We start from the raw sequence: 21957 nt of genomic DNA on the forward strand, positions 1-21957 counted from the left end.
TGTAGAAGAAAATCCTTGGAACAGACTGGTGCTAGGTACAACTCGGGGGCTAAGTTCAGGGGAGGCCTGCCTAATCCTCAAGAAGAGGTTTGTGAAATGCAGTGGGACTATATGGGCACCCAACAGGCTTTCCTGAAAGTAGATATGGCTGGCAACACTTCAGGGCCCCCTCCTATAGATGGCCCTGCTGAGACCCCTTTGTTGGATCTTATTTACCGGACAATAGTTCATAATCATGAGCAGGCCCATAAGGAGAGCAGGAAAGTGAAATTGGCAAATAGACAGTTTCAACTATCCATCAAAAAAGTGGTTAAATCCTGCCAGGATATTGGCACACGTATTGCCTTCATGGAGACTCGTACTGAGGAGCTAGAGACTGAAGTTAGAGCAGCAACAGCGCAGACGGCGACACAAGGGCAACAGATCTCGGACATCCAATGGAAACTAGAAGATGCTGAAAACAGCCAGCGGCGGAATAATTTGAGGGTTCTGGGTATAGCTGAGGGCCTCGAGGGGCAGGAAACCAGGGCCTATGTGGTTTCACTCTTCAAGAAAGCATTCCCAGATCTTACTGTGTGGGACTGGGAAAAGGAGATCCAGAGAGCACATCGGTTCCCGTTAATGAGAAAGAAGCAGACATTGACTACTACTAGTAGAGACCAGAGTTATCCACTGGCTATTATAGTGTACTTTGGTAATTTTTTATTGAGGCAGGTGGTGTTTGAAAGGTCTCGCCCCAACTCAAAGATGACTGTGGAAGGTGTATCGTTCTTTACCAGGCCAGACTTTGCACATGCCACAGTAGAGAGACTGTGGCGACTCAGGCAGATGATTGTTCAGTTTCAAGAGTTGGGGGGCGGAAGCTTTTTATAGAGCAACCACAAGATTTTTTCTCGCAGAAGTCAAAGCAGGGGAATATGTACAGCAATTGAAAAGTGGGAAAACGTAGGGGTGGGGGAGAGGGGGGGGAATAGCTTGTCTCAAAATCAAGTCATTTATATGTGAGCATATGTGGTAATGATTGATGTAGGCACCTACCCTCTCCCTAATTTTTTATTAGTGTTTTTTTGTGTGTGTATTTTTCTGTAGAGGGCACTGGTTAGGAGGGTGAAGAAGAGGGGCCGCGTGCAAGGTTTTGTGAGGCATGAATTTGGGTAGATGTTTCAAGTATGGGTAGGCTAACGGGACTGGCAATTCCATCTTACAGGCTAAGAAGCCTGGTGATTCCATTTGTAGGGGTAGGGGATGGGGGCGGGTCAGAGGAGGAAGGGGCAGGGTGGGTGGAGGGGATAGAGGGGATAATGGGACACACAGCAGGGAGAGTGGGGATGTTGATCGTCAACTGAAAAGGGTTCAGGTGGTGGAAGTAGCAAAGCTGGAAGGTGCGTTCAGGGGAACCAGGAGGAACAACATGCATAAAAATGGGGCAGGATAGTGAATTACGCATTGCCACAGTAAATATCTGTGGGCTCAATAATGGCAAAAAGCGACAGCTTGTAGGAGAGGTTTTCAAGTCTTGGAATGTTGATATTATTTGTATGCAGGAGACACATATCGCAGGCGCACAAAAGCAGCTAATGGAGTTTCATGGGTGGAATTTAGTGGTATTTACACGTCAAAATACAACCACCAGAGGGGTTGCTATATTAACTCGAATCAGATCTTTGGTTATACATAAAAATTTGCTGACAAGTTAGGCAGGTTGGCCCTGTTGGAATGCTCAGTTAGAGGGTTAAGGTTCACTATATGTTCTATTTATAGATCGAACATAGACGATCTGGAGATATTGGAATCACTTAACTTAGAACTTACGGCATGGGCAGCGCCAGTTATAATGTGCGGGGATTTTAATAAACATCTAGATAATAAAGAACCCATTCTTGAACAAATGCTGTACCTGGGTAGAAAAAATAAAGTTTTTAGGACGCTTCAGTAATTGGCTATCAATTATGGCTTGATTGACGCTTGGCAGCAGTGTTGCCCGCAGGATCCAGGGTTCACTTTCTTCTCTGCCCCGCATAATAAATTTGTCAGATTAGACTATATTTTTGTGACAGCATCTTTGCAAGAGCAAATAAGGGTTTATAGGCTCCCTAGAATCATATCAGATCATAACCCATTGGTATTGGCCATAGAGATTGGGAGAAAGGGCTTGCAGCCTAGATCTTGGACATTTGATAGGGCATTATTAGCTGATCTAGGTGATATCCAAAAAATGAAGGAATGGATTCCGGAATTTTTTAAGATAAACCAGGGCTCTGCTTCCCATCAGACAGTATGGGACACATTTAGGGCGACTTTCAGAGGAGAAACTTTGAGCTATGGGATAAGAAAGGAGAAAATACGCATGGATCAATGAAACCTAATACAGACAAAGCTGGTGATAGCAGAGCAACAATTAGGGGAGGCGATCCGTAGTGAAGCAGAGACCTCTGACATTTTGTGTGATGTAAATATTATTAAGGCAGAAGACACTAAGATTTTTATGGAAAGGGTTGCTGCAAAATTTTTGGCGCATTGTCAGGAATATTATGATTATAGTGGGAAAGTCCGCCAACAGCTAGCCTTAAAAATAAGACAGAAGCAGGTTTTTGGGAACATTAAAAGTTTAATGAATGAGGAAGGGCAGTTGGTTCATAATGGCCCAGAGATTATAGAAGCCTTTAGACAGTTTTATCAAAAACTATATAGTCAGGAAGAACAGTCACAAGAAGAGGAGGGGCTGGGGCTTGGTATTATGGGCAATGAGATATTAGGTCAACTGAGAGAGGAAGATAAGGTAGCTTTAGAAGCGCCCGTGACACTCGAAGAATTGGATACAGCAACTTGTGCTCTGGCAAGTGGGAAGGCGGCAGGGGGCGATTTAATTTCACTAGAATTTTATAAGGTCTTTTTTGTGGAGATACGTAATCAGCTGTTTAGCCTATTTATCCAAGTACAGGCAGGGGCCCTTCTACCGGCCTCCTGGAGGGAGGCCAAGATCATTGTCTTTCTGAAAAAGGACAAGGAACCCTGCCTTAACGGCTCATATCACCCGATTTCGTTAATGAACAGCGATGCCAAATTTTATGCAAAAATACTTGCCAGCCGACTGAGCTCGGTAATTTCTGGTTTAGTATCTCCATGGCAGCATGGCTTTATTCCAGGGAAGAGCACGGCGGATCACATAAGACGGGTTATTGCGCTACTTGATGCTAGTGCTACGGTCAAGCTTCCTATGGCAGTAATTCAGCTGGATGCAGAAAAAGCGTTTGATCAGGTTCACTGGCCCTTTTTATGGGCTATCTTGTGCAAACATAACGTCGGTCCCGGGTTTGTTAAAGCAATTCAACAGCTCTATCACAAACCAACGGCTACGTTACAAGTTGGCGGGCTGAAGTCAGCTTCAATCAGTATCCAGAGAGGTACGCGACAAGGCTGTCCGTGATCACCATTGCTCTTCGCGCTATACAGTGACCCCTTGATCAGGAGATTGATTAGCAATAATCGGATCATTCCAGTCTCATTGAAATGGGGGTGCACTAAGATCTTAGCATATGCGGACGATATTGCGGTGGTTACTACTGATCCTAGGACTGCTATAGTGGAAATGCAGCAGGAAGCCATACAGTTTGGAAAAAGGTCTGGCTATCTGTTGAATAAAAGCAAATGCCAAATTTGGGTGAATGAATCAGTAGACTTTAAGGATGACCGTGTAAAGACACAGGTTCAATATCTAGGTGTTAAATTGATAGCAAATCTTGACGAATTAGTGAAAACAAACCTGGCCCGGTTCTAACTAAGACTAGGAAAGATGTTGCTCGCATTAATAACCCACATTTATCACTTATGGGATGGTGCAATGTGATTAAAAGGTGTTTTTACCCAAAGTACTCTATCTTTTTAGAACAATCCTGCTAGAGATTGGGCAGGATTGGTTTGAACTAATAGAAGGACTGGTTAATAGTTTTATATGGTCCTATACGAAACCACACCGGGCTTTCCACTTTATGACGTTTCCAAGAGAGAAAGGGGGGTGGGCACTCCCCAACTTTAAACTCTATTATCTGGCAGCAGTACTGCAGTATGCACAGACACTCTATATCACGGATAGATCCAGGCAAGATACTCTCCCTTCGATATATACCCTGATCCTGTGTAAAGAAGCAGGTGCAGTTTTCTTGCGGATTTTGGAACCTAGTTATTATAAAAAGGTTACATTTAAGATAATCTATTCCGCATTTAAGGTTTGGACTCAGGTTAAATGCAAGATAGGCATAGGAAGAGTATGCTACTATACCCCTTTGTGGAATACCCCAATGTTTCCAGCGATATTTAAAGACCATTATTGTTTGAGATGGGGGAGTCGCAGTGTCCATAAAGTTGGGGACCTTTCCCTTTCCGGCAGCTGCTTTAAATCATTTGAAGACCTAAGTGTGGAATTTGCTCTGGAAAAAAGAGATTTTTTTCAAATTTTTACAGATTAGGGCTTTTCTATCAATCGGTATGACTCAAGGCCTGTGCATAGACAAGATTAAGCTGATGGAAGTTTCGGGACACCCCACTAGTTGCGGTATTAAGAATTTGTATCCACTTCTTTTAAATGCAATACAGGATGATCTGGTTTTACTTGTTAAAAAGTGGGAAGGGCGGGTTGGAGCCAAAGAGGCAGAGGTTTCTGAGTCAATGGAAATGGCACCGACTGTTTTACTGTCTGCGGGCCATCAAGCTCAGCATTTTATGGTATTGTACAATCTATATTATACACCGGGTAAGATTGCGAGCTGGGGTAAGATTGCTGGTATTACCTGCCAGTGTTGTGGTAGCCCAAAAGCAGATCTTTGCCATAAGTTTTTTGAGTGTGTAAAATTGTCAAGCTTGATTACCGGCATATCTGATATCAGGCAGTCTATCTGACACCTCAAAGGGTTTTATTGGGGGACGATTATTCAGTCTGTAAGAATCAAGATAGATACTTTTTGTTCATAGCAATGTCTGTATTACGTAGCTGTGTAGCATCTTATTGGCGGGATGTAGATCCCCCACGGTTTAATCAATGGTTCTCATGGCTTTTATCTATTTATCATTTGGAAAACAGCCTGTATGAATTAAAAGGAGTCGCAGCCGGGAAAAAGGGCACTAGAATTTGGGCACCCTTTGCTGCTTGGCTCCTGGGCCCTGAGAATACGCTAGTTTAAAAATGAATACTATATGGGACCTCAAAGGTTACAGATCATGATAATTGATTAGGAAGTCTCTCTCTTTGTAGGTATGACAATATCGATGTATTCATGTATTTGTGCGGCAAACATGTACCCAGCTTTGTGTTAAAAGAAAAAGACTAAAATATACGTAAAACGCACCAGATGTTGTTTATTAGCTTCACCAAACTTAGCTCAGTAGGAAATTTCCCATGCTGTAATTGCGGACAATCCAGTAAAGGTATACATTCCCAAATAAAACACGTATGCAGATAGCGTTAGTAATCCTTATAACTATGTGTCTGCTTTCACAACTGAACCAGAAACATCTCAGCTCTCCTCCACCACCCTTCCCTCCTTGTCACACCCTCTCACTGTCAATACATTAATGTGTCAGCACTTACCAAACAGCCTGCATGCTGGCAGCCTGTTTCTCTTCCTCAATGAGAAACAATTGACCCAACCAATGTGCCTACACAATCGCTTTCCAACTTCAAGAAAGGGTTTATAATAGAAACAAATTGCATACACAATCACACATATGCAACATTTTGGACATATATATTTAACCATCTCAACAGAATGCAACATTTGCAACATAAATACAAAGCAACAACGTCACAAGCACGCTGTCCCTAATATGCTGCACAAGCATATTACCAATCAGCATAATAAAGCTATAGTGGATACTCTGCAGGAGAAGGATTGACTGAAAGAGCCACAGTGTCATAATGCTGCCTCCTCATGGCAGTATGGGTAAAGCATCTGCTCGCTCTCAGATCCAGCACCGCAATAAACACACAGTGTTGAGTCCTTCACAATTTTTTTTTTAATTGCTGGTACATGTGAGGGAAGCCTGCATTGTCTATTCTCTGTGAGGGAAGCTTCCATTTTACCTTCCGTGTGAGGGAAGCTTGCATTGTACCTTCTCTGTGAGGGAACCTTGCATCATTGTACTTTCTCTGTGAGGGAAGCTTGCATTGTACCTTCCCTGTGAGGGAAGATTGCACTGCTGCTGTGTGTGGGTGAACCTTGCACTGCTGCCTGCCCTATACCTGTTCCTTGTGTAAGGGAAGCTTGCATTGTACATTCTGTGAGAGGGAAGTTTGCACTGCTGGTGTACCTGCTGTGTGTAAGGGAAGCTTGCATTGCTACTGCCTGTACTATTTCTGCTGTATGTGAGAGACACTTTCAATGCTGCTGTGCTGTATCTGTGCTGTTTGTGAGGGAAGCTAGAACTGCTGCTGTGCTGTATCTGCTGTGTGTGAAGGAAGCTTGCACTGTACCTTCTCTGTGAGGGAAGCTTGCATTGCACCTTCCCTGTGAGGGAAGATTGCATTGTACCTTCGCTGTGAGGGAAGCTTGCATTGTACCTTCTGTGTGAGGGAAGCTTGCACCAGTTCCTAAATAAACTACCTATCCCTCTCTATCGTCCTTTCCATCTATTCTATGCGTCTCTCACCCATATATATTCATCATGCCACATAATTCTACAACAGAAATACACTCCTTATCACACAATTCCGCACTGCACAATTACACAAGTAACTATTAAAATACAAATCACACATCTCCACTCAACACATATATACCCTACACTCCAAACCAAAACACATAAATAAATGACATTGTCATTTACAATGCCAATACTTGTAACTCTTGCAAATGTGAGACCTATTGTATTGCAAATGCTTGTTAGATTTGAATTAGGTTTCAATTAAATTAGAATCTTGTATATTGCTTTAAGTGTTCTTATTTACTTTAACTGTTATCATCATACTTTTCTCTTGCCCCGGTCTCTGCTGTTGTCCATTGGGCATTCCAATTTGGATTGCTTAACTGACAGTAGCGTTTCCAGTGGCTCCTGCCTGCTGTTCGTGGGCAATTATTTGGACAAGGGATTTATTCTGAAATAAACCTACTTGGGATATTTCCAGCCTCCCTGTGCTTGTTATTCAACCAAGAACAACGCACAGTTACAAAAAGTCAGGGGAGTGTAACTTCAAGCTTGCTTTGAGTTGAAAACATTCTAAATATTCACCAGTAGCAGCTCGTGGGGGTTAAAAGGGGTGGGGCAGCATGTGACGAGAGAGGTAATAATAACATTTTAAAAACATAGTAAAAATAAAAACGTACTTGCCTCGCTGCTGCCGTGCCACTGCTCCTTCTTTCTGGTCACAGGAGGCACAGGCTCTCAGCCTGCCCTGCAGCCAATCCTAATGCTGCATAAAAGCAGCATTAGAATTGCCCGGAGCGCCCAGCCAAGGTGCTCCCAGGCAGACTGGGAGCCTTTGTCTGCTCTCTCCAGCCCAGCAACAGAGTGATGGGCTGGAGAGAGCACAGTGTGCATGTGTGTTTGGCCGGCCTGTGACATTCGGCCAAACACATGTGCACTGAGGGGAGTGCACAGTGCACTTCTCTCGTCCCCGTCATTCCCCATGGCCCGCCCCTTTAACAATGAAACAATAATAAACACAGTTTGTTATTGTTGTTTTGCTAAAGGTTTGCAGCAGCTGCTGCTGGTGGCGGGGGGATGGCGCTCCTCCGCCATAGCAAAGGACCTACTGCTGATATTCACCCCACACAGACACTACAATAGGCAGAGGATGTCAAATGCCAGTTGAAACTGACTGAGTTGCATAGGCTGACCAACTTGTAGTTGACGGATTCTGTGCTGCAGACAAGTTGCAGAAAACTGATTCTTGAAGAAAACCTAAGATTGTTCCAGATGGTTGTATTTGATCTAATACTAAGCATCCGGAAAGCGTGACTAATGTCGCTCCACACTAGAGCCAGTGAAACAAATGCATATTCAATTTCACTTTCTTGAGAAATATATAGCATACTTTCATGTGAATAGTTGATGATATACATGCAGTAGCATTGGAACTTTACAGAAATGATTGTCATGGCTTGCTCTATTTGCACAGAACACATTGCCTGTGCTATGTGAAATCACTGTGCTGACCAATAAAACCAAAGAAAGTCAGTGGGCATTTTTTGGCCCATCTCAGGCAAATAGTGAAGACATTTTAATGATCCTTGAGGTTTCTTTACTTGCTAAAGGCTAGAAATGATAATAAACTGAAGTTGTTTAAAGCAGTGGGGTCTACAGAAGGTAGTCACAAAATATGCATCGTTATAATTAGTAAATATAGACATTTTCATAAGGTAGATATGATCAATAAAGGACAAGGGATAAATTATGCATTTTCCTTATTTGCTGTCCTATTTTATCTAGCAGTAGCTCAAAGTTGGCTGTTCAAACCTGTCTAGGGTTCTTGTTTACCCCAGGTTCAATTATCTGCATATCGATAAACCTGGGAAAGCCACTGTGGCGGATTGTCTGACACCAGTTATTTAGAATTACTTATATTAAGTGCCTCTTAGCAAACGTTTGTGCTGCATTCTTAAAAACTCACATGGTTTTATTAAGTGGCCAATATTATGATTTAATTTATCTATGCCAGCATTTTGTATGAAGTCCCTGCTACACTGGAGAGGAAAATAATATCAGATGTGGCATTTAGAGAGACAATCAACAGTTCAGCATGCAGGGCAAATATTGCAGGAACAGTGGGCATTCCCGAGGGACACCTCAGTCAAAGCAGGAGTAAAGTACTTTAGGGCAGATTGAAGAAAAGTGGGGCTGAATCTAATGCAGCACCACTTTTCTTGCTCCCCTAAGCGCCCCACGAACGTCACCATGTGTGCGCCGTATTTAAGATACAGTGCACCATGGCAGTAGTTAGGGAACTAGCGTCAAAAGTTTTGCGGCTAGTTTGTCGCTGTACAGGATTAGCTTAAAATTTTTTACGCTAATCCTGCAAGCACATTGAAGCCCGTTATAAATAATGGTGTGCCTCCTTTTAACGCCTGCTCTGTGCAGGCATTAAAAAATCCCCGTAAAATGGCGCAAAGAAATCTTTTAGATTTCTTAGCGTCATTTTTTCGTTCCCCCCAAATGGGGGAACGCCCCTTGCATAATGTTGCACAAGGGTTTACAAAGTGGGGCAATGCATGCATTGGCCCACATTGTAAATCTGACGTGGTGATTTTAGCCTCGCTGGGCCACATTACCAGCCCTCTTAAATCTGGACCTCTGTTTGCTAGGATGAATGGAATGGATGAATCTGGAAAAACTGACTTGATCCAGTGTCCTCTACACTGCCAGCAACCATGATAAAAAACCATAATATTAAGGAGAATAGTTGAAAGGGGAGTTTGTGTGCCTGGGTAATATCCAGAAGTGCAAGAATCTTATTTGTGTTATCTGTATTGTTGTGTCCTGCAATAAAACATATTGCTCATTTGACACCAGATTAGTAGGAAAGTGATTCATATGGTTTCCAAGTATCTTGGCATATAGCTTCCCATCAATCTTTAATATAGAACTAGTGGGATAGGTGTTGAGTAGTGCTGACTGACTGACTGAATAGTGTAATTTTCTGGACAAAATTATATTATTGGGTGGTATATAGCACTGCAGTGTGTGGTAACTACTTATGGTACTGGAATGTACATTTTTTGAAATCCTTTTAAATTTCCATTGTGTTGTCTGCAGCAGCCTTATACATTTAGGTCAGTTGCTTTGCATCAGTAAGTTTCTTCATTGTTAAGGATCAAGAAAAGTAGAGAGTGGCAGTCAAACATCCCTCAGCATTGTTCTTTGGGCAAATGATCCCCATGGTAAAGTTAAAAAAAATAATTAATTGGAAACAGTTAATGAGCTACAATCCTGCTGCTCTGCGTTTTTTTTATTTTTCATAACTTTAATCTTTGATGGGCCTGGTTCTCACCTCTTGTTAGTGCAAATGAGATCTGTGGACACATTACATATACAGACTGGCATTTGGACATAATATTGACTGTAAATATCGGGAAACAGAAATAGGGGAAAATATATTGTGATGCAAAAACATTGAGATGCAGAAATATAATTGTCAAGAATATTGTTTTTCCAGGTGACTAATATCGTTGTTAAGAATATTATTGTTGTAAGTATTGTTTTCAGTAATATAGTTTTACAGAATAACATATTTTAATTATTTAATGTGTTTTAGTTTAGATTTTAATTTTACGTTAGTATTGTTTGTATAATTATTACATTTTTTTAAATGCGCCGGAACACCCCACTTGCATACATTATGGCTGGCGCAGGTATATTGTGGCGCAAGGGGTTACAAAGTGGCACAATGCAAGCATTGCAACACTTTCTAAATATGGCGTGGCATTGTTTCACTTCCAACGGCACATTAGCATCAAATAAATTACGCTAATGTAAGTATTGGGATGAGAAACAGGGCATTCAGAGTAATCAGAATTACTGTAAGTAATTAATTCATTACCTCCTCAACCCTATTTTCATCCTAATCCTTACTAAATGAGGATACACCAAAGCAGAAGCAAAACAACCTGACTCCCACAACAGAAACAGCTGCAAACAACTGGATAACGCAGAACAACTTTATTGCAAGCCAGATGTGCAGCAGACAAGAGAGACAGATTATCTATGCAACAACAGCAGCCAAAACCAAAGAGCCAAAAGCCACGGGATCAAGATCATCTTATCTGTAATGGGAGACAAAAGTAGAGGGAGTGGTCCAATTGGCAGCCTGACAAATGTCCAGAATAGATGTGCCTTGCACCTCCGCCCAAGAAGCTGCCTTGCCCCTTGTGGAACACCTCTGTACAGCACCTGGCATAGCAACATGTTGAAAAGCATAAGCCAGGAAAATAAAAGAGAGAATCCAGTGACTCAAAGTGGGGGTAGAAGCCTTGAGGTCATGAAGGAAGACACCAAAGTTCACAAAAGGATTCTCACACAGGCGAAAATCTCTAGTGCGAGAGAGATACATAGCTTGCACCATATCTAAAGTGTGTAAGGATAACTCCTCAGGAATAGAAGGCTCTGGATAAAAAGAGGGCAGTGGAATATCCTGGTGCTGGTAAAAGGACAAAACAATTTTAGGAAAGAAAGCCAGGACCTAAATGCAAAACCAGTCTATCAGAAATATTTGCAAACAGGGGTGTCTGACATACAAAGAGGCTAGTTTACCCAACCTATGAGCAGAGGTGATTGCCAACAAGAAGAACACCTTAAAAAGAAAGACATTTCAAATCCACAGCATGCAGAGGCTCAAAAGGAGCAGACTGAAGGGCCTGAAAGACTAAAGGCAGATCCCATGCAGGGACCACTGAAGGAACATGAGGCCACAACAAAGAACACCCCCTGAGAAGGCGGGAACCCAATGGAAGCAATTCGGGCACACAAAAAGGGAAACAAATCACACTAATAGAAGACCATTGGACAATTAAAGTAGCAACTGCCAGACCTTTCTGAAATTCCACCTGCAGGAATGGAAAAACCTTTCAGACGGGACAAGGAATAGGATTCAAATGTGCTACAGCCACATCACTGAAGAAACGAAGACCAATGATGAGCATAGGTTTTTTGAGTAAACCCTTACAGGAGTGTTGAATGGAAGCTGCAACCGGAGAGGAAAGACGCTGTAACCGCAAACCCCTCTTTTAATGAGCCAAGCCGTTAGAGGCATCCGTTGACAATTGGCAGGTGGAAGGAGAGGTGTCTGGAAGGGACATGGGTGGAAAGGCCCATGAACGGCTATAGAGGAAACCACCCCATCGGAAGGCCAAAAAGGGGCTAGCAGAATGAGTCATGCCATCTCCCTCCGCAGCGTGGCCAAGAGTTTGGGCAGAAGAGGGAATGGAGGGAAGGCATACAGAAGAACTAGAGGCCATGGAAGAGACAGAGCATCGACTCCTCAACACCCCGGCTCTGGGGACCTGCAGAAGTGTGGAAGAAGGCAATTCTCTGCTGAATCAAAAAGGTCCAGCAGAGGTGTGCTGAACCTGCAGCAAAGTTGAGCAAGAATGGAAGGGGCCAGACAAAATTTGAGGGAAGAAGGAAAAACTCTGCTGAGTCTGTCAGCCACAATATTGTCCTCCCCTCAAATATACGATGCTGTCAGGGAGAGAAGATGGTATTCTGCCCAACAACCCACTTGAAATGCCAGAGAGGCCAGGGAGTGGGACCCTGTGCCTGACTGCCTGTTTATGTAAGACTTGGCAACAGTGTTGTCTGTCCAGAAGAGCACCTCCCAACCCTTGAGTAAGGGGGAAAAATGCAGCAGAGCTATAGAGATGGCTTTCACTTCCCTCCAATTCTAAGAGAGACTGCTCTCCTGAGAAGACCACCTTCTCTGAGCTGACAGAGCACCCAAAGTGGCACTCCATCCCAGACTGCTGGCATCAGTAGTAATCACCATTGGAGAAGGGGCAGCCAGAGGAAAGCCCCTGGCCAAATTGATGGGATGGAGCCACCATTGGAGCAAGTGTCAAACATGAGGAGACACGGGAACTAAGGACTGAAGATGCGGGCCCAATGAGACAGCAGATGCTTCACCAGAGGTCCCAGGTGCAGACAAGCCCAAGGGACGGCAAAGGTACAGGATGCCTGAAAAAAAAGGAAAAACACATGAAGAAGGATAACAAAAAACAACAGCCAAAAGAAGCAAAGTGCAGGAAAGTCAAAGACTTCATGCCATATGACCTTGAAGACGCAGCCATTCTGGGGTCGTAGATCTCCAGAGAACAAAGGAGATCGCACAGCAACTGAGCGCGGTCCACTGGAAGACTGACTGCCCAGTCCAAACTTGAAGACGAGCCGCACCTTCCCAATAGCCTTTGGATCCAGAAAAACTAGTGTGTAAAGTCCTCTCCTCCATTGTCTCATGAGACAGGAACCACAGCCTGCTTGGCTACGATATCTGCAAGTTCCTGAGAAAGAGCTGGAAGCACTGAGATGCTGGTGAGGGACTCCACTGTACCTGAAGGAGGAGGGAGGCTTTTAAAGTCATAAGAGTACCCGTTGGAAATGACGAGCAACACCCAAGTGTCTGAAATATGACTATGCCGAGTAGGAAGAAAAGGAGCAAGACCACCCCCCACCGGAAGAGTGGAATAGGCAGGAGTGCTTCCCTGGCTTGGGCAGTGGCGGAGGCTGAGGCTTGGAAAAAGGGTGAGCAAGAAAAGAAGAAGCCCGCTTGGATTTGGATTTGGAGCAGAAACTCCCACAGAAACCTTGAGATGCTTCTTAGATGGAACCTTTCGTGAAGGCTCAATCCAGGGGTGAGAACAAAACAGGTGGGCATGTTTTTGATTCTCAGACACCTTATAAAGCATTGGTTGAAAATCATCACCAAAAAGGTGGTTGGCAGTGAAAGGCATTAGCAGAAATCCAGACTTATGACCAGAGTCTACCATCCAATCATGAAGATACATGTCGCCGGGCTGAGACAGAAGAAGCCATGGCAGAAGCAGAAGCCTTCAAGACATCACAAGATACATCCACTAGAAATATGGCCTGAGTAACCATAGAAGCAAAGAAGGAGGAACATTGAACACATTCCTGGAGAGCCAAATTCAGAGAATGTAAGTCCTTGACCAAGGATTGAGAGGCATAGATGGCATAAATACCAGCCCTTATAGCAGGTTCAGACCTGAAAAGCACTTCTTCAAAGAGACCCTACTCGAAGGTCCACAACGTCTGAAATGAGAACCTCTTCAGACTTAATAGACAGACAACCAGCGAAGAGAGAGAGAAGGGGATCAATCTTCAAGGGAGAGGGAAACACACCCTTAGCCAGAGGATAATGACATGTCAAAACCCTGGCTAGGTCTGCCTTCTCCAGATCCTTCCATTTTTAGTGCTGAAGATCCAACACCTCCTTGTTAACTGCCAATGAAGTAGGAGGACAAGAATAAAACTACTGAAAAAGACCAGAACTCGTAAAAGGAACATAATCCTCCATAGGGATACCCAGGTTATCCCCTAGATAATGGAACATGGCAAAAAGATCTGCTTTTTGAAGAAACTTAGAGTGAGGCAGCACCTCCACCACTGGAGAATCAATGTCCTCATCATAATCAGGAGAAAGCCAGGAAGAAGAAGAGGAAGGAGACAACACCATTAAAGAAGATACAGAAGAGGTGGGAGAGGATGGAGAATAATGGGAATCCCCAGAAGCCTTAGATTTCAAAAAAGCATCAGAGAGGGAGGCCAGGAGTTGCTGAAACTGATCCTCCGAATGGCCCAATCCATGAGAATAGCAGTGAAGAACCCCCTACGTCTGAGGGCGCTTCCTCTTCTCCTGAGTGTCATTGGAACAATGCTGGTGCTTAGATGAGCTTTTTCCATGCTCCATGATGATAAAATGAGAAAAAAGGGAGAAACTTAAATAGGAGCCTAAAAAAGGACCCTTAGTAGACCAAACATGCCTGACCAAAATTGTAAAAAACAAGCAAACAGAAGGATCACCACAATGAGTAAGGATAGTAAGAGAAAGAAAACACATACAGCAAAGAGACATAGAAATGAGGCATAGGAAAACATTTTACATCTATTGTTTATATATATGTATATATATATGTATATATATTTATATATTAAGAAGTACCTTGGAACCCTAGAACACATTTTTTTCATGTGTATTGAGTTAAATGCAAGATCCTTGACGCACCCAGAATCAAACCTCTCAAGTGACACTGCCAGCAAGTCCGAAGGCAGCCGACAGGGGGGAACAGGAAATCAGGTTTCCATGACAATCGGAAACAAGACCACACCGTCCTCCCACCAAACAAAGGCGGGACACAAAAGCAGCTCTCAAAAACAACAAATGACTTGTGCAACCGAGCCAGCAGTGCGCCGGAATGCAGCATCCTGGAAGGACGGCACAGGAGGAAACCAGCGGGGCAACCGCAACACCAGCAAGTGGCTACTATGGCCCCGAAACATGTAAGTCATAATGTCTACCAAATTCAGCCCCAAGAAACACACCGTGTGCATACCCAGTCATTGCGCTGTGTAAGGAGAGCGAGAAACGTAGTGGGTCAGCCACTTCAGGGAAAGGAAGAAGGTCAGGATACGAGGATATCAAAGGGAAGCCCAGCAGCCCAAGCACCTCCAGTCGAACCCACAGCACAGAGCCCAGGACAATGCCAAAACAGAGAAACAAAGGGAAAAAAAGAACACCCAAGAGTCCCAGTCTCCCAGGGCTTACCTGACCTGAACAGCTCAGGAACCTTAGCAGATGAAAAAAACAGGTTGCTTTCTGGGCTTCTTGTCTTTATATTGGTATAGGGTAATTGGAGGGTAGGACAGGGAGGGGAGGAGTTTCATGGGACTTTTTCGATTGGACCTGAGTAGGGCACTTGGGCCTGGGTAGAGGTGAAACACCTCATTTAGTAAGGACTGGGACGAAAAATAGGGTTGAGAAGGTAATGCTGTTCCACAGCTAGTTTAGTCCAAGTAGAATACCCGTCTATATTTTCACACTAAACTGAACATAGAGCGACTTCCTCACTCTGGGTATGGCACAGGAGAATCATCCATCAACCTAAAGGATTTCTACAGGATTGTGACACCAATATTTGCTCAAACTATGTTTGCTCACTAAAAATTTAAAATGCCAAGCTTTGAATATTTGTTGTGTTGGGTGTAACCCAATTCTGTGTAAACTGAAAATGCATCATAATCTCTAGCTGTTTGTGAGCATGGCATGTTTATTGTACACTTTTAATTAGATGTAGCAGAAGTTTGGTACACCATCTTGAAATTCCAAATATTTTACCAATGTAAGCAATGTGGAGACATAAGGAAAAAAAACCTCACCACATACATTTGTAACCCCGTTCTTTCCCTCTGTTTTTTTTACTCAAAGCCCCACAAGACATGCATGTGTAATAAGCATCTGAGGGGCAGATGTATCATCTAAACCTTTTGCGAATCAGTAATAGCGACTTTTAAGAAATCGCTATTTCTGACTCTCAAAATGGTATGTATCATATTTGTGATTCGGTAATAGGGATTTCTTAAAAATCGCAAATGCTATTACCGAATCGCAAATTGCAATACCAACCCCATTCGCACCTATGGGCCTGTAGGCCCATATTTGTGATTTTTTGCATTTCCCAAATTGCGAATTCCTAACTCGGATTCGCAATTTAGGAAATGCAAACCCCAGGGTGCTGGGGGCCTAAGGCCCCCTCTGCTGCATCCCCAAAAAATTATTTAGGACATGTAAGGCGCACACATGCCAAAGGGGCATGTGTGTGTTACATGTCAATTTGAAAAATGCATTTTTAATGCATTTTTAAATTTTGCACATGGTTACCACAAAGTTTTACTTGGTGGTAATTGCAATTCCTTAATGCTCAATTCACATTAAGGAAAAGCTTGATACATGTGCTTAAGAAATCGCAAATAAGGATTCCTTATTTGCGATTTCTTATTTAGAGAATCGCAATTTACGATTCTCTAAACGGGCTCGCAATTTTAAGGAATCCCAATTTTGGCGATTCCTTAAAATTGCATAGCGGATGCCTTTCATACATACTGAAAGGCATTTTTGCATTCACAAACGGGCATTCGCACCGTTTGCGAATGCAAAAACGCTTGATACATCTGGCCCTAAGTGATGTAATCCATATCCCCAGAGCCAATGATCACACATAGCAAGTGAGCAACACACATGAAGGATAGTTGAGAGAGAGACCCATCCTCTCTATGACCGGTGTTGTGGTGCTGATTTTTCTACGAACGACTATCATACCTGCCCAAAAAACGCCCAATGCATCAGAAGCATGCAGTATTTGGTTGTTCAGAAACAATACCCTGCTTTGGGGATCTGATGTGAACAACAAAATATTGTCTGTTCGGTTTTGATAACATCGTGATACAGTTGATAGTGGCGTTTTAGTCAAATGTGCTCCCACTTCGTGGGCAGCATCACTTAACACGGAACATGCAGAGAAACTATACATTTGGCAAGTGGCTGAGGAGGTGTCTCAGTGTAATGGTGGCCCACCGGTCAAATCTCTTCTGTGGATTTCAAAAAGGCTTTACTTTTTCCATAAGTTTCCAGGCCTTCGTTGATGAACAGCAAAACGTGGTATTCGTACCATTAATGATTTGGAGAAAAGTCGGATACTGAAATGTCACAAATTTTGTAAACAAGAGACTTTTTGTGCCATTGAGTCTCCACGGATTATAGACTAATAAGCAGCCATGAGAACAGTGACATTTATTGTGCTTGTATCGATGTTATTAAGTTTGTCTGGACACGACACTGAAATACGTTTTTTACAGAACAAAAAGATACAAAAACTGATAATAATCTTTTGTAGTTGTTTGTTGCAAACTTTCTGACTTCAATTACAGTTCATTTCCCTAATGAGCCTCCTGATCAAAGTCCCTGGTTTCTGATTCTGGGAAGGCCTTAGTTAGAGATTTTGCCAGATATTACTGTGCATTTTCCCCTTCTCTCCCACGGAGACCCCCCATTTCGCATGAAATTGGAGCGCAAGCACTGCTGTTTCAGATCCTGGGTTTTCTGTTTTAGGAGCCACCAGAACATCCGTGCTGCCTCCTAATCCCCCTGATAACTTTGCCTGCCCTCCATATCATTCATACATTTAGGTGCATATTTATACTCTGCTTGCAGTGAATTGGCATAATTTTTTTTTAACTCTAATTCGGTGCAAAACCAACTCCATATTTATACTTTGGCGCTAGACCCGTCTAATGCCAAATTTAATGAGTTAAACTTACCTTGCCTTAATAAGATGCAAGGTAGGCGTTCCCGTGCAAAAAATGACTCTATGGCCTTAACTCCATATTTATACTCCCGTGCAAAAATGGTCCACTGGAGGGAGGAGGGGTCAAAAAATGGTGCAAAGCTTACTTTGACCCACTTTTTACTGCCTGGGTCAGGGCAGGCGTTAGGGGACCTGTGGGCTTATTTTCATGGTGGAACACCATGGAATATTCCCACAGGTGCCCTCCCCAGTCCCGAGGGACACCCCCACCCACACCAGTGGGACAGCTGAGGGTGGGGGACCCCATCCCAGGTAAGTAGAGATAAGTACAGGTAAGTATTTTATTTTATTTTATTTTTTAAACTGCCACAGGGAGCCCTGAAATGGCCCCCCATACATGGCACAGGGTGCAATGGCCATGCCCAGGGGACCCTGGTCCCCTGTGCTGGCCATTGGGGTGGTGGGCATGACTCCTGTCGTTTCTCAGACAGGCGTTATGTGGTATGGATGGTTTTGCATCACAAAATGACTCTAGGCAGGTTAGAATCTTTTTTTTTACTCTAACCTGCCTAGAGTCATTTTTTGGTGCAAAACCCCCTTCTTCCATAGCACCAGCGCCTCCCGACTAACGTCATTTTGTTTTATGCTAGCCCACCTTTTGCACCGGCTTGCACCATTCCATAAATATGGTGCATATGGTGCCTGGCTGATGCACAGAAATGGTGCAAGCCGGTGCTAAACTTTTTGGTGCAAAACTACATTAGTGCAGTTTTGCTCCAAAAAGTATTAATCAGGGCCCTAATCTGTGAGAGCTGTGTGCTGCGAGATGTCATCTGTTGATTTAGCACAGACAAGTGATTTTCATAGTTTGAATGGAGATTATGGCTTAGCAACATTTTCACCTCCCTATCCAGGGAAGCAGAATGAACATTCTCACCACAAATCTGATGAGCCATCTCTTCAATCTTGATTTGTGATGAGGTGTTTGTCATAAAATTTTATGAATAGCACCCTGTGTCTGAAGTGTGTCAGGGAACGGACTGCTTCAGCACACTAGTCTTATTATACGATGCTAGTGGCGAGCACTATATCTTCACAAACAGCTGCGTTCCTTGTGTGGGTAAAGGAACTCCTGATATGCAGCACTTTACCAGAGTTGTCAGAGATACTTCTAGATGGCATGTGGGGGTGGGCGTGTTGTGTAGCCATTTTAGCTATAGCTCCATGCACGTTATTTTAACATACTAGGCCTGCAGCTGTGCACTCTGACCTAGATATATTTTATTTAGCTTCATTTTATTATTGCTACAATACCCACTTTTACGGTCTTGTTTTATTTTCTATTTATCTAACTGTTTTGCCTAGGCCAGCACTCTGTTCTCAAACAAGACATTCTTGCTCACTCTGTGCTTCTTCCAAGGCTACAGCAAGGTACATTGCCGGTGAACTTGGTACAAGTTTAGTCTCTGACATTCATAGAAAACACCTTTACGTAGGAACATTTTCTCAGAATATCAGCTGTTTTATTATAAAAACACTTCCCTGTCCCTTACACGTTAGAGGGAGATTCCAGACAGAGAACCACGACCATATGCTGAATGCTTTGCTACAGATGCTAATGCAGACTACAGGCCTTTGCTCAGGTATGGTGGATGATGTCTTCCCAGGGGAACCTGAAGGGCAGATTTCGAGCGTAACACGCTGTGCTCTATTAAGACTTAGGTAGGAATAAGTCTACTGACTTTAGTGACAACATGGTAACGTTATTTTTATGCTTTACTCTCTTCGTCACAATTCTAATCTTGTTATGTTGTGTTGTCCTGTTATTGCAGCTCACACTTTGCTAAATAAGATGCAGTAGCTTCATTAAAATAATTATGGAAACATATACTGCCTCTGTTTGTCGTTATCTAAATAGGCTACTGTAACTGAGAGAAACGGATGAGACCTGAGTGACCACGGCTTCCCTGAGAAACCAATTATGTCATGCGCTCAGCTGCCGAGTCATCCCTGCCCTTGGGTAGAGGTGAGGAGCTGCTAGTTAGCCGGAGCAAAACCCGGATTGGAGCGACAGGTGTCACCTGCAGTGGGTCAGACTTAGTCTCCCACACCACAAGCGATTCTGCCTCTCAAAATCCAGAGGTCTCATTAGAATAATGAGAGCCTACATGACAGGCGGAAGTCAAGGAATTTGACTCCAGGGAATTCTGCAGAGTTACATAAAAACTCCACGAGTTCTGTCAACTGGCACTCTGATTTAGTGTAGGGAGCTTGTTTCACCCTGAAAAAGCAAGTCAAACTGCACCATGCAGGGCACCAGAGGGTGCAGCTACTTGGGTTGATTTTGCTGTCGCTCTATTAGATTTTCTACTAGAGAGGTAGACCTCTGACCATGAACAGTCGCAGCAGATGTCCTCCTAGCGACCAGAAATCATGCTACGGGAGAACAAATTATGTTTGCGCTCACCAATTTACTGTTGTGGAGCTCCGTATGAGAAAGAATTTCACTGATTGGCTGAATTTGTCTCAGAGAGTAACGCAGAGTCCCCAAAAGTTTGCCAATACCACAGGCGGAACTATATATTTCACCCACCCCTAAAGGCATGTTCTATTGCATAAATTAGATCAATTCAGTAATTCAGAAAATAATGCATCTACTTGTTAGTCTGGCCTGTATTCATGCAGGTGCCAGCACAGACAGCTGTATTTGTGATAACTTTCGCTATGCAAGGACCAGGTAATAAACATTAAGGGTGGGTGTAACTTGTGTAGTTCCATGTAGAGTAATCATATGGAATTACAAAAAAAAATCAGCGAGATTACTTGAAATTACACAAGAAGAGAAGTTCTGCATTTAGCGCTATTATCTGTGCATAATGTCCCCTTGCATCCAAAATGGATGTGAGGATGCATTTTGCATTAAGTAATACCTCTAATGCATCAGAACACCAATAGCAATTGTGAGCGGTCACTAACACTAGCTAAATGTGCACTTGGGGTAGGATTTTCTTCCAACTTAGTCCAATACCTAGCACTAGTTTCCTAGTGCAAAATGCATGCTTGCATCCAAATGGAATGTACTGGGCACTTAGACTGTTATAATCAAACTGATATAGCCCTTCTGAAAATCCTTATGATGGATCATAACCTCCTAGATGTCTGGAGCCTGCTTCTTACCCACAACTAGGGACTATACCTTCTGCTTTGGCCCACATGAGACCGAGTTGTGTATCATTATCTTTCTCCGTCAGGACTGTATGTTCTTGGATGTGGTGGGCTATGCTATCTTAGAAGCTGGCCTCTTGGACTACAGCCCCAAGCAATTGGATCTTGATGTGTGGTTAGTGTCCTCAGTTAGATGGAGGGTAATGGCATGTGCATAGAGACAACTCAAGCAGAAAGAGCAGCTCAGAACCCTTATCAGCTCCTACCTCACAGATAATGAGGGTTTGGTGGGGTCCTGCGGGACCATTTGGCCAGCGAGAAGACATCCCTATGAGGTAAACTGATGTAAAGTTCTGCTTCCATGTTGCTCAAGGCTGTAGTAATGTAGTATACTATTGGTAGTAACCTAATGTATTATTCTTTAGTGTACCAATGCTTAGTGGGTGGAATGTATTGTAGAATGTATTTGGAGAAGCTAGAATGTAGAGCCTTGGTTAAGGTTGAAATGTAGAAAATTCACTTACCACCTTTTCTTGAGGTGGCTGGGATGCTTCTTCAAATCTCATCCATTTAACCCCTTCTGTGCCCAGGATGTAATGGTTACGTCCTGAAGCACAGTGCTCTGTGTGCCCAGGACGTAACCATTGCGCTAGTGCTCCCTCTGTGGGGTTCCCCCTCACCCCCCCAAGGCAGGGATGGATGGGGAAGACCTTCCCCTTCCACCCCCGATCCACCCACCCCTGTGACGTCAGCGCATGATCGCGCGCTGATTGTCACAGGGCCTCCTCCCAGCTTCCAAAGCGATCAGAAGACAAATGCAAAGCATTTCTCTTCTGATCACATGGGGGAGGCCCAGAGAGTCTTCAAAGGGAAGGAAAGTTATTTCCTTCCTTTTGAAGTCTCTCTCAGCGTTTTGGCAGCCGGTGTCAAAACGCCCACTAGACACCAGGGATTTTAGTTTTTTAAATGAATTTGGCATGAGTGAGCGACCCCT

At 43.5% G+C, this 21957-nt stretch overlaps 1 protein-coding gene across 1 annotated transcript in view; it reads right to left on the reverse strand.

The window, feature by feature from the left end:
* The window catches only part of LOC138265097 (alpha-1,4-N-acetylglucosaminyltransferase-like), a gene marked incomplete at its 5' end in the record, with an annotated part of 650822 nt that overhangs the window by 317486 nt on the left and 311379 nt on the right, over positions 1-21957 (reverse strand). The window lies entirely within an intron of this gene.

This window comes from Pleurodeles waltl, chromosome 11 (genome assembly GCF_031143425.1).
Source record: "Pleurodeles waltl isolate 20211129_DDA chromosome 11, aPleWal1.hap1.20221129, whole genome shotgun sequence".
Taxonomy (NCBI): domain Eukaryota; kingdom Metazoa; phylum Chordata; class Amphibia; order Caudata; family Salamandridae; genus Pleurodeles; species Pleurodeles waltl.